Raw genomic sequence first — 13465 nt, 5'->3', positions numbered from 1 at the left:
TATAGCCCACTTCTTAGGGCACTCACCTGAACAGTGTTTAAATGCCTTCTCCACATCAGGTAGAGGGGGAATTGAATCTAGGTCTCCCATATCACAGGTGAGTGTATTAACCACCGGGCTAAAGGTTATATGGAAAGCTACAGCCTTTCTTGCATGAAATAGCTAACTCCAGCAGAGGGTTCATGAATCCCATGTGTAGCTTGGCACCTCCCTCCAGCCTGGAGTTGGACACCTAAGTCCCTTTGAGAGGTGTGGCTTAGGACCCACCCCTCTCTTCACCATCTTCTATTGGCTAGCTTGGGCAGCTTTCTCCTTAGCATTCTGGCTTTTGTGGTTCCTATTTTAAAACCCCTCTCCTCCCGCAAGCATTGTATAGGGACTCTAGGCACTTAATTCAGGGCTGTAGATTTTCACTGGGTGGCAAAGCATTCAGAAATAAAGTGCTGCAACACTGAGCATTAACAATGCCTAAGTCTTTTTGTGGGTCTAACAAAATGTCAATGGGGAACCTCCCTCTGGCCCAGCCAATTGGAGCTCTGGTAGACTGGGGTCAGCAGCATGTCTTCTTGGCACATTTTACAGTTGCTGGCATAAAGTTTACAAACACATTTTTGTGTGTGGTGTTCTAGATGTAAAATGTTAATGTACTGAAGACAGAGAAGTAACTAAGACCTGCTACTTACTCTCAAGTATCCATTTGGAATTCTCTCTTCTGTTGGAGCAGAACTAGTTTAACCCATCTGTCCAACTTGGCCTATGGGAAATACATTAGAAAAAATATTTTATATATGCAAATAACCTGACCACCAGCATCCTGGTTTCTATACAGAAAGTATCATTATGATTAAAAATTTACCTTTGCATTCACAAAGTTTCCATATTTCAGCAAAGAGCTGGGAAACTCTTCAGGCATACCATACTTATGATTCTTTTCGCACTACTGGTAACATTTTCTATCATCAGTTACACCCGTGCAATTCCGGTGAATTCAATGAAGGTAGAATTTGATCCTTAGATCCCACAACATACTGCATAGTAAATAATGGAGAAGCAAGCAACATTACATCCACTTCTTAGAAATTCTGTTTGCAAGTTATACATGACATTACTTCTAGAACCTCATTATTCTGTGCTCTCTCAGCCCCCAGTTCAGATAAGCACTTAAACACATGCTTAATTTTAAATGTAAACGTGTGCCTAAGAGCGGTCCTGAACTGGGATGTTCTTCCTGAATTGAGGCCTCAAACACATAAAGCATAAATGTCCTTCAGCTCTTAGATTTGGCAATTTTGCAACAGAAAAGCTTCAAAAACAGACTGCAAAGAGAAACTGCTGAACTTGAATTAATATGCAAACTAGATACCATTAATTTAGGCTTAAACAGAGACTGGGAATGGCTGACTCATTACACAGATTGAATCTATTTCCCCATGTTACGTATCCTCACACCTCTTTTCAACTGTCTGAAATGGGCCATCTTTATTATCGCTACAAAAGTTTTTTTTTCTCCTACTGATAACAACTCATCTTAATTAATTAGCTTAGAGTTGGTAGGGCTACTCCCACCTTTTCATGTTCTGTATGTATATATATATTCTCACTATATGTTCCATTCTATGCATCTGATGAAGTGAGCTGTAGCCCATGAAAGCTTATGCTCAAATACATTTGTTAGTCTCTAAGGTGACACAAGTACTCCTGTTCTTCTCCTCTTAGGTTTGTATAGTTGTGTTGGATGAGTCAGCATTATCCATTAACTTGTGTTTACTAGGGGTCCAGTCCTACTCCCTTTAACATGCACATTACCACATTATCTATTTATATAGTTGATTATTTTAAAGGAAATTTCCTTACACACCATGTCTAGTCGTAGGTTCTTTATTATTATTAATTACTTGTATCGCAAAAGCACCTAGGAGCCCCAGTCATGGACCAGGACTCCATCATGCTACAATCACAGAACAAAAAGATGGCCCCTTCCCCAAAGAGTTTACAATTTAAGTGTCAGATAAGAGAGAACAGACAAATACAGACAAACAGACCAATGGGTCCTCCTTTTTAAATCTATTTTCCCTTGCAGGTTCCATGAAAATTGAGCCTAGCATAACTTTTCATTACTATGTATGATGCATGCTCTAACCCAGCAGTTCTCAAACTTTAGCAACCCGAGGACCCCCATTTTGATTTAATTTTTTTTGCAGATGCCCAAGACCCCTGCTCAGCCAGGCCCTGCTCCCACTCCACCCCTCCCCCCCAAGACCCAACCCCACCTCTTCCCGTCCCCGCTCCATCCCGCCTCTCCTCTTCTCCACCTCTTTCTGCCCCCTCCCCCAAGTGCGCCCTATCCCTGCTCCTCCCCTGCCTTCCCAACACCTCCTGCCCGCCACCAAACAGCTGTTCCCCGGAGAGCAGGAGGTACTGGGAGGGAGGGGGAGATGTTGATCAATGGGGCCGGCAGCCCCAGACATGATTCTACCCCCTCCCCTGAGCGTGCCCCATCCCCGCTCCTCCCTTTCTCTCCCAGCACCTCCTGCACGTTGCTGAACAGCTGTTCCCTGGCATGCAGGAGGCGCTGGGAGGGAGAGGGAGACACTGATCAGCGGGGCCCACGGATACCCTGGAGTACCCACGTGGACCCCCAGGGGTCCGCAGACCCCAGTTTGAGAAACACTTCTCTAATCATGTATGCATTTCCTCTCGCTTTGTTTTATTATGTATAAAATTGTGAATGAAAGATAATATTAAATAACAATACTTGATGATGATTCTACTAACAAAGACTTTAAACATATAATCTTTGATCTGGGTTTGGGCAGGAAAAAGTACTTTGACAAATCAATTCTGTCACAAAACATCAATATATAAACTGCTGTGCTATTAAATTCACATCAGAAGCAAAAGTTCCCATGTGTTCAATGAATATTTTGTAATTTCCGTAGCTTGTAGTGCCCTTTGCAGTTAACCATCACTTGCAATAAATAGTTTGTTTTAAGTCAAATAAAGATTCAATAACTCAAGGTTAGACAAATAAGGAAAAAGGTTGACACAACATTAATAACCCAATCAGCCATTTGTACTTTGTGGGAGGAATAAAGTTCAAGGTCTTGCAAACTACTAAACAATTGCTTTGTAAAACATAGTGAAGAAAGGTAGTACCCGAGAGGATTTTTTTCAACTGCTGCATACGACTGGCCTTCTAAACAGAATGGGCTGTTGTCCCTCCTCAACATTTCTATCATTATTTCCAAAGTATATTCAGACAGATATCCTCACAGTTGTTAACAAAACTTCCCTTCTTCCCCCAATTAAGCGGCAAAGAGTTCTGTGGCACCTTATAGACTAACAAACGTATTGGAGCATGAGCTTCTGTGAGTGAATACCCACTACGTCGGATGCATGTAGTGGAAATTTCCAGAGGCAAGTATAAATATGCAGGCAAGAATCAGGCTAGAGATAACGCGGTTAGTTCAATCAGGGAGGATGAGAACCTCTTCTAGCAGTTGAGGTGTGAACTCCAAGAGAGGAGAAACTATTAACAAGTAAATACATCAAATGGCAATGAAAACAGTACCTACAAAGATAAACCTTAAATAGATGCACAAACTTGTAGACTTTTACAGCACTCTGCCAAGTTATTATTTTGGAGGGGGAATCTCATTTCCTTCTCTTAATAACTGCTCAGGATCTGTGTTGCAGTTACTCTCCAGCTGAGGAGAGCTGGCTGCCTTTCCCTCCCAAAACTATGGATGCCACTCAAAAGCCATGTAGAAGGAACTAGAGTGATATAAGGCACTCCAATCCCTCCCAGCTGAGCACATGATGCTGGTTGTTTTGTAACACAGTCAGCACAGCTGACCCAGAGGAGAGACAGGGCAAGGCTCAGGCAGGGGCGGCTCTAGCCATTTCGCCGCCCCAAGCACGGTGGCACGCCGTGGGGGGCACTCTGCCTGTCGCCGGTCCTGCGGCTCTGGTGGACCTCCCCGCAGGCGTGCCTGCGGATGCTCCACTGAAGCCGCGGGACCAGCGGACCCTCCACAGGCACGTCTGCGGGAGGTCCACCGGAGCCGCCTGCCGCCCTCCCGGCGACCGGCAGAGCGCCCCCCCGCGGCATGCCGCCCCAAGCACGCGCTTGGCATGCTGGGGCCTGAAGCTGCCCCTGGGCTCAGGACATGAACTCTGATAATGTTGCACCACCAGCCTGACTGATTGGTCCAGTATTTGTATTTATCTTCAAATGTTTTGTAATTTCTGTTTTCCTTCTCTGTTATTGATTAATACCATAGTATAAAATCCATCTCTGGAGCAGTAACATGAGTGCATCTTCTCCATTCAGTTTTGTTCACCATGTTCCATGATGCATCCCAACATTTGCCATGTTAAAATGCATCACCCTCACTTTTCTTATTTTATTATCATTCAGTTTGGCCAATCACAAATTCTTAATCTTCCGCATTCTTCCTTTTTCACTCAGATCTCACATATTTCTCAAACTGAATCAAAAACATCTCCTTGTCAAGAGCTCATTTTACACAGTTTGGCATATGACTGGGACTCAGACATTCTAATAATAAAATAAAATACATTGCAAGTAAAAGGTCCTTTTTTATGTCCATAGATGTAAGAGTGTGTGTTTTCTTTTGCAACAGAAAGCACAGAAGACCTGAAATGCACATTAGATCAGCATATCCATTTGCTCCTCAGCAGCCCATAGGAATTGTTTCAAAATGTTATCACTGCAACAAGGTAATAAGAACAAAAATATTTTAGAACAATCTATGGCCAGGGTTACAACAAATAGGTTGTAGAATTGTTTAAAATATGGGGAAGTGTTTTGCAAAAACAAAACACAAATAAAACTGTCCCTGTTTTTTGTCCAAGAATTTTAAAATTCAAAATATATTGACCAGTGGCAACACCATCCTTGCTGTACAGTCAGGGACATCTACAGACACAGTGCACTCCATTGATGGAACCCTAGTGGGGAGATCTTGGAGGGTTAAAACACAGATACCCTGAGCAGAACTCATGTAATTATTATTCTGTAATATTATAAGAACATAAGAATGGTCCTACTGGGTGAGACCAAAGGTCCATCTAGCCCAGTATCCAATCTTCTGACAATGGCCAGTGCCAGATACCCCAGAGGGAATGAACAGAACAAGTAATCATCAGGTGATCCATCTCCTGTCGCTTATTCCCAGCTTCTGGCAAACAGAGGCTAGGGACACCGTTCCTGCTCATCCTGGCTAATAGACATCGATGGACCTATCCTCCATGAATTTATCTAGTTCTTTTTTGAACCCGGTTATGGTCTTGGCCTGCATAACATCCTCTGGCAAGGAGTTCCACAGGTTGACTGTGCATTGTGTGAAGAAATACTTCCTTTTATTTGTTTTAAACCTGCTGCCTATTAATTTCATTTAGTGACCTCTCGTTCTTGTGTTATGAGAAGTAGTAAACGACACTTCCTGGTCTACTTTCTCTACACCAGTCATGATTTTATAGATCTCAATCATATCTCCCCTTAGCCATCTCTTTTCCAAGCTGGAAAGTCCCAGTCTTATTAATCTTTCCTCATACGGAAGCCGTTCCATACCCCTAATCATTTTTGTTGCCCTTTTCTGATCTTTTCCAATTCCAATATATTTTAATTATATGTTATAATTTGGTCAGCCATATGCTTAAGCCCCTCCATCTTGATCTCCACTTCCTATTCTAAAGTATTGCTAGGTTGCCTATCATTATACTGTACAACCATTGGCTGATGAGTGAATTCTGAAGTCATCCCTTTGTGAGATGAAGCAGGGAGAGCAGATCCCCAGTCTGTTCCTGATTGACTTTATGCCTGCATACCCTGAAAGTTTCATTCATCCAAAATTTTTCAGTTTGTCCAAGAATTCATACCAGACACAGGATATTGGCTATTCTCTCCTTTTTGTTCCACTCATCGGGGAGCAAATACAATACCCAGTAATTTAGGCTATATCTACACTATGGGATGTGATTCCCAGCATGCATAGACGTACTCTCATCAAGCCAGCATGCTAAAAAGAGAAGTGTAGCCATGGTAGCTTGAACAGTGACAGCAGCAGCACAGGCTAGCAGCCTTGAGTGCAAACCTACCTGAACCCCCTGGGTATATATTTGGGGTGAAGCCCATGCTGCTGCCGCCACTGTCCATGCAGAGGTGGATTAAGGTTTTGTGGGGCCTGGGCCACAACAAGAGGGGCCCCCTCCCCACCCCTTCCACCTGCGGTCCCACCCCCGTTCCGCCCCTTCTGCATACAGCCCTACACCCTTCTGCCCCTTCCCCCAAGGGTGCTGGGGCTTCTCCCACACACCCTGCCCAGCACTTCTGCCAGGGCTTCAGGCTTCCTGTGCCCCGCAGCAGATGTCTGCTGGGGCAGGGTGCCCATTTTTCTGGGGCCCTCCAATTGGCCAGGGTCCCTGGGCACGGTTCCCATCAGCCCATTGGCTAATCCACCACTGTGTCTATGCTACCACAGCTACGCTACTATTTTCAGCATGCCAGCCCCATGAGAGTTAGCGTGGCAAGAGCTGAGAATCACACCCCTAGGTCGTAGTATAGACCTAACCTGAGGTGACCTGCCACACACTGCAAATAGTGGGTGGAAAAAGCAAATAATTTGTGAGCTTCCCATAGCCTGGTGCAAACTTAAATACAAACATACATACATACATACCAAAAATTCATTTTGCAAAGTATTTACTAAAAAAACAAGGGTGCAGTTCATAAAACATTTCCACTAGTTATTTCTATGTCTCTGTTGCAATTATATAGTTTGGCCATGACAGATAGTTAGCTTGCGCCTCCTGGTGTTTTCCTAAGACTTTACTTTAAAGAACATGATGAATTTCCAGAAGGTAAATAAAAAGAAAACTGTAAAACATGTAGGGAGAAAATAAGAGATAATCAGTTTAATAAACCAGATAAATTGACTCCTGCTTCTTTTAGTGCTTAGATATGAAGAATATTGATCCCCTTGTAGGAGATTTTTTAGAAAGATCAATTTAAGACACAAGGCAAATATATAATTTTAGAGACGCTCACAGTTCATATTACTTTCTCTCATCAGATGTGCATTAAAAAGTGACAGGTTTCAGAGTAGCAGCCATGTTAGTCTGTATCCGCAAAAAGAACAGGAGTACTTGTGGCACCTTAGAGACTAACAAATTTATTTGAGCATAAGCTTTCGTGGGCTACAGCCCACTTCTTCGGACGCATAGAATGGAACATATATTGAGGAGATATATATATACACATACAGAGAGCATGAAAAGGTGGGAGTTGTCTTACCAACTCTGACTTTCTCTTACTTAATTGGCCTCTCAGAGTTGGTAAGACAACTCCCACCTTTTCATGCTCTCTGTATGTGTGTGTGTATATATATATATATATATATATATATATATGTATATATATATATATATATATATATATATATATATATCCTCAATATATGTTCCATTCTATGCGTCCGAAGAAGTGGGCTGTAGCCCACGAAAGCTTATGCTCAAATAAATTTGTTAGTCTCTAAGATGCCATTAAAAAGTGATGTTTCAACACAGTGCAGAGGAGCCATGCAATCATCCAGTAAGGGCTAATGTCAGTTAAATGATGCAGTGGACCTTGTGTGGGCCTTATGCATTAGAATGCATTTCACTGTGAATGAATAGACCAACTAATACCTCCCCAGTAATGTATTGGCATAACTGAGAGGAGTCTTATTGTTAGGTATTTAATTTGATGGGAACACATATGCAGTTCTAGATTTGCCTCAGCAGATGGCCTAATTTGTGACCAATAATCAGTACTCTTTATAATTATTATTTAAAAAATTATAATTGGAGATATACCAATCTCCTAGAACTGAAAGGGACCTTGAAAGGTCATTGAGTCCAGCCCCCTGCCTTCACTAGCAGGACCAATTTTTGCCCCAGATCCCTAAATAGCCCTCTCAAGAATTGAACTCACAACTCTGGGTTTAATCAGGCCAATGCTCACACCACTGAGCTATCCCTCCCCACTGTACAAGAGCTACAGCAATTACTAAAGAGCCTTGTAAAACAATAGATTTTATCTCTAACAACAATAAGGACCAGACATGATTAAAAACAGCTTAATTCTGTTAAATAGTTTTTGGTGGCCAACAAGAAAATGGAGCCAGCTCACAATAAGTGAGCAATTGGCTGTTAAGCGAGGGTCTCATCCAAAACCCAGACTCCCATTAACTTCAATAGGCATTGGATCAAGCTTTAGTTCCCCTCCTCTGCCCCCAGAATAATTTAAACGTAAGGTTCCATTTCTGTGCAGAACATAGCTAGGATGGGAAATGGTGGTGGTCTTCCTAAAAGAAATCCCTTAAGTCCATCACAATCCTAGAATATCTGGTATTGTCTACCACCTGCTATTAGAGGCTCAGTTCTTTCTTTTTCATGTTATATCCTTTGGCCTTGCTCACACAACAACCTTCAGCCTATTTCATCAGCAGCTGCCAGAAAGGTCAGCTCTAAACTGGTTTGCGATCTGATACTACATCACTAATTCTCAGTGTCTCTGTTCAGCCCACGATTATTAGTGTCTAGCAGAGTAATGAATTTAAGTTCCCAGACTCATCTTTTTAAAGTGATGTGCAGGTTTCCTTGGAGGATAAGGATGGATAGATCAGATATAGGGTGATCGCACAGGGGAATAGGGTGGTTTTGTCTTTATCATTTACTGGTGTAAGTTAATTCAAGAGCACAGTGATTGTCTGGTTTCACCCACTTAGTTGTTGTTGGGGCATTTAGTACACAGGATGAAGTATACCACATGTTGTAACAGTCCTTTGTAGGATCCATGGCTCTTGAAAGGTGTGTTGTGGGGAGTGTTGATCATTGTAGCCGTGGAGATATGGCTGCAGGTTTTACATCTGTTGTTCTGGCAGGATCTAGCATCACTTGGAGTTGGTGTGTCCTGGTCTGTGAGAAGCTTGCTTCTGATGATGAACTTGGAAAGGTTGCGGGTAATGGGAAAGCCAGAAGTGGGGGTTCAGAAAATATTTATTTCAGGATGGGTTGTAGTTGTTTCATGACATCCTGCATGGGTTCCAGTGTGGGGTGGTAAGTAACAACTAGGGGTGTTCAGTCAGAGGGGGGTTTATTTCCGTATTGAAGCAGGTTCTCTCAGGGTATTTGGGTGGCCCGTTCCATGATGCAATCTAGTCCTCTGGTGGAGTGGCCTTGTTTGATGAAGGTAGTTTTAAGTGCATTAAGGTGTATGTCCCAGACTTTCTCTTCGGAACACTTTCTGTGGTATGTGCCTATAGATAACAGATTTCTTGGTGTGTTTGGGGTGATTACTGGATCTATGAAGGTAGTGATGATGTGGTGATCTGTAGGTTTCTTGTATATGCTTGTCCGTAGGGTTCCATTGTAAAAGTTGATTGTGGTGTTCAGGAAGTTGATGCTCATCTAGGAGTGTGCCAGAATGAGTTTAATGGATAGGTGACGGTTGTTGAAGTTGCGGTGGAAATCTATGAGGGAGTTTAAGCTGTCTGTCCAGAGGATAAAAATATAAATCACTGTATCTCAGGTTGATCGTTAGTTTTGTAGTGCATTTGTCCATAAATTCTTCTTCAAAGTGGCCTATAAAGAGGTTGGCATATTAGGACCCATCCTTTTACCCTTGGCAGTTCCCATGGTTTGGACAAGGTGTTTGTTGTTTAATGTAAAATTGTTATGGATGAAGACGAGTTTGATTATATGTTTGGGGTGGGAATCTTAGGGTTGTCCATAGTCCTGTAAATATTTGAGGCAGCCAGCTGTGCTGTCATTGTGAGGGATGTTGGTGTATAGGGAAGTGACATCTATGGTAACAAGAATGGTGTTCTGAGGGAGCGTAATCGATCGCGCTGGGGCTCGACCCTCCTGGAGGCAGGAGGGGAGCCACACCAACTCACTACGTCCTCTGTTACAAGGGGCTGAGCAACAGCACACAGTTCACGGAGGATCAGGCCCCTTGGTGCAGGGGCTGAGCAGCAACAGTCAAGGGAGCTCAGGCCCTCTGGTGCAGGGGCTGAGCAGCAACAGGTTGGTATATAGGCCCAGGTCCTTACACCTGAGCGTTAGGTGAGGGGGAAAACTGCCACCCGTGAGTGGAGTGGCAGGGGCGACGCAGGCCCACCCACTCCACTGCGTCCCAGCCCGGGGCCCTAGCAGCGGCTATCACCGCTGCAGGTCAGTGGGGTCCTGACCGCAACACACTGACATAGGCACGTCTGTGTCTGTAGCCTGACTGAGGTCGGCTACCCCCGGGCTACTTCCACTTTCCCCCTCAGGGCCTACCTCGTCCGTGGCACCGGGTCCAGGCCAGTCTATCAGCATAGGCTCCTCTCGACCAGGGCTTGGTGGCAGGTCCGGCAGCTCCTTGGGGAAGTCCGGCCAGGCGTGCTCAGTCGGCTCCTCCGGGTAACAGCAGGGACGGGGAGGCTCCGACGGCTTCTCCTCGTAGCGGGCCCGGGGGAGTTCCAGCGGCTCCTCCTCGTAGCGGGTGCGGGGGGGGCCTCCAGCGGCTCCTCCTCGTAGCAGGTGCGGGGAAGCTCCGGCCAGTCAGGGCAACAGCCTCGAATCCTAGAAGGTTCCCGGTCGCGAGCTCCCAGCAGCACATCTGCTCCCTGCGGTGGCTGGGCTCTGACTGAGCTCTGGCGGCCGGCTTTTCTACTTCCTGTCCCGCCCCTTGACTTCCGGGGGGCGGGGACAGGTGGTGGTGGCTCCGCCCACTTGGGGAGACTGTCTGCAAGGGCGCTCCCTCTGCTGGGCAGGAGGGGAGCCACACCGACTCACTACAGGGAGGTTGTCAATATTATGAAGTTTGTGGAGGATATTGGTTGTGTCCTGGAGGAAGCTGGCCCTTTGTGTGGTGAGTGGTTTGCGGATGGTTTCTATGAGTCCTGTTATTCCTTCAGTAAGAATGCCTTGCCCAGATATGATGGGTCTGCCTGCACAACACTTTCAAAAGACAAGCCTGGAAACTTAAATTCATTATGCTGCTAGACTCTAAAAAATCATGGTCTTAATGAAGACACTGGATTTATATTTTATTACGATAATCTGTAACCCACTCCCCCCTTCCCCTTTTTTGTCCTATGACTGAAGAGGTGTCAACAAGCCACTCTACCTTGAATAATCCTTTACAATATGTGTTAACTACTTATGCTAAACAATCTTGCATTTTGCTGTGATAATGGGAGTACCTTTCCCAGATCTGAAGAAGCGCTCTGGGTGGCTCAAAAGCTTGTCTCTCTCACCAGAAGATGCTTGTACAATAAAAGATATTACCTCATCAACCTTGTCTCTGCAATATCCTGGGACCAAAACAGGTACACCTACACCACATCATTCTCAGTTAATATTTCATTTCTGCCAGAAGTTGGCCCTAGCATAACCGTCTTCCTGTAAGCAGTTCAGAACACTACTCTTGTGCAAAGTAGACAGGACCCCCTATTCAAGCCTGTGTTTTCTGCTTGACCAGTCTTCTTTCCTTTCAGTCCTCTGTGCAGTAGGTTATTCTAGAGTTCTTTGCTCCTGGGCTGCTGATACTGCTCAGCATGCATGTCATCTAGGCATGCTGTGCCCTGCAGAAGCAGAATGAGATAGCTGCCCAGATTTTCCTAGAATGTACAGATATAAACGCACATAGGAGTTTGGGTTCCTCCAATACCTCTTCCAATCAGTTCCCCAAGGACTCTGTTGAACTCCAGTCTCATCACTCAGGTTTTATTATTGGCATACACGAAGACTACACATGTATAAGGACTGGGTACAGGGATAACCACAAATCCAAAGAATACAACTATTGGTTATTTTATACATAAGTTTAACCCAGTACTGATGCACGTGTCTTCCACTGTACATTATATCATGCACTTTATAATTGGTTAGATTATTTTCAAGACCAATCCCTGAACATATCATGCTTGGTTTCCTTTCAGTAATTTATTTTTCCTCACCCTTGAATTGTGACAAACTGTAATTCCAATGCAAAAATCAAGAGTTTCTATGGGCTTCAAGGATTCTCAGATTAGCAGAGTTTGCTTTTATAAGATTGCTGTATACTGTACATGACAAAAGAATCCAGGAATAAATCCCCATTTTTAGTATTATGGGTTATGCACGTTCTGCATAGAGGGAGCCACGTGAGCAGCAGAAGAATTTTCTCTTTGCATTGATCTGTGATTAGAATCAGTGCTTGGTTGAGATTTTCTCCCCAGAAACATGCTGTTTGACCACCTCTGCTTCAGGACAGGTGAGTGTGTATACATAAAACAGCTTATTCTTAGATTTTGTTCAGCCTCCATGTCACTGATTTCTTCTCCACTAGGAAGGGGGACCTGAAAGCCTCAAACATCTACTATCACTCAGCAGTAGGGAAAAAGTGGTGAATTTTCTTGCCTAGGAAGGGTAGCACTGGTAAGATGAATGTGCAAAGTTGTTGTTTTTGTTTCAGTGCATCCTGACATGATATTAAGTATGGCATGATTTACTATTAAGATTCATATGGAAACATAAAAGATAAAGGGTGAGTTCTCAAGTTCTGTATAAGCCTACAAAGTGCAGTGGACTAGCTTTCCCTAATTTGGCTTACTATAACAATTAAAACATGTGATCAGCTGGGCTAACAATAGACCATCCAAACATTAGGTACCACTTGAACAAGATTGGAGCCCAAATATGGTTACTCATAGTAACTATTGAGTTGAAAAGAACTTTAGATCACCCAAAATATAAAAAAAATGAGCACCTATTCATCCACACCACTTTAGCAGCTCTGCACAATTTGTTTTTTAAATTCATGTTGCCAAGGCCCTCTCCCTTAGCTATGCTCATTTATAATCAGGCATTTATCCCTAGGAAATATCAAAGTGACTTATGGGTAAGACCTGAGATTATTCAGTTTGGACAGCTGTCCCTGGGTCCTGATTTTAAATTGTACCAGGAGCTGTAATAATGTGAATGATATAAAGATCCTGTATATTCAATATTTACAAGTTAAATATTTCACTGTGAAATCTGCATACAAGTCAGTTCTATATAGACCTTTAACCACATTGGGAAGTTGTCCCTGGAGCAAACTGGAATAAAGGTTTTAATTTCTAAGATATATACAGTTTTGACTGAAAAAGATGTTGATAAGAAAACAACCCAGATGAAAAGACGGGAGAGAGTTTGGACAAACATTGATCTGGATGAGTGTGTATCTATAAAGGAGAGGGGATATATGTCTTCAATTTGTATAGCTCGTAAAGGATTTTTTAAAATAAATTACTGTATAGATGGCATTTGACTCCAGTTAAGATCCAACATATTTTTGCTGCTATGGAGGTGCTCAGAGTATTGTGTGAAAGGGGCAACATACTTCCACATATGGTGGTTGTGTCCAGCAATTGGACAGTTTTGGGAGGAA

Source organism: Mauremys mutica, chromosome 5 (genome assembly GCF_020497125.1).
Source record: "Mauremys mutica isolate MM-2020 ecotype Southern chromosome 5, ASM2049712v1, whole genome shotgun sequence".
Taxonomy (NCBI): Eukaryota; Metazoa; Chordata; order Testudines; family Geoemydidae; genus Mauremys; species Mauremys mutica.
Note: the sequence above shows the minus strand (reverse complement) of the source record.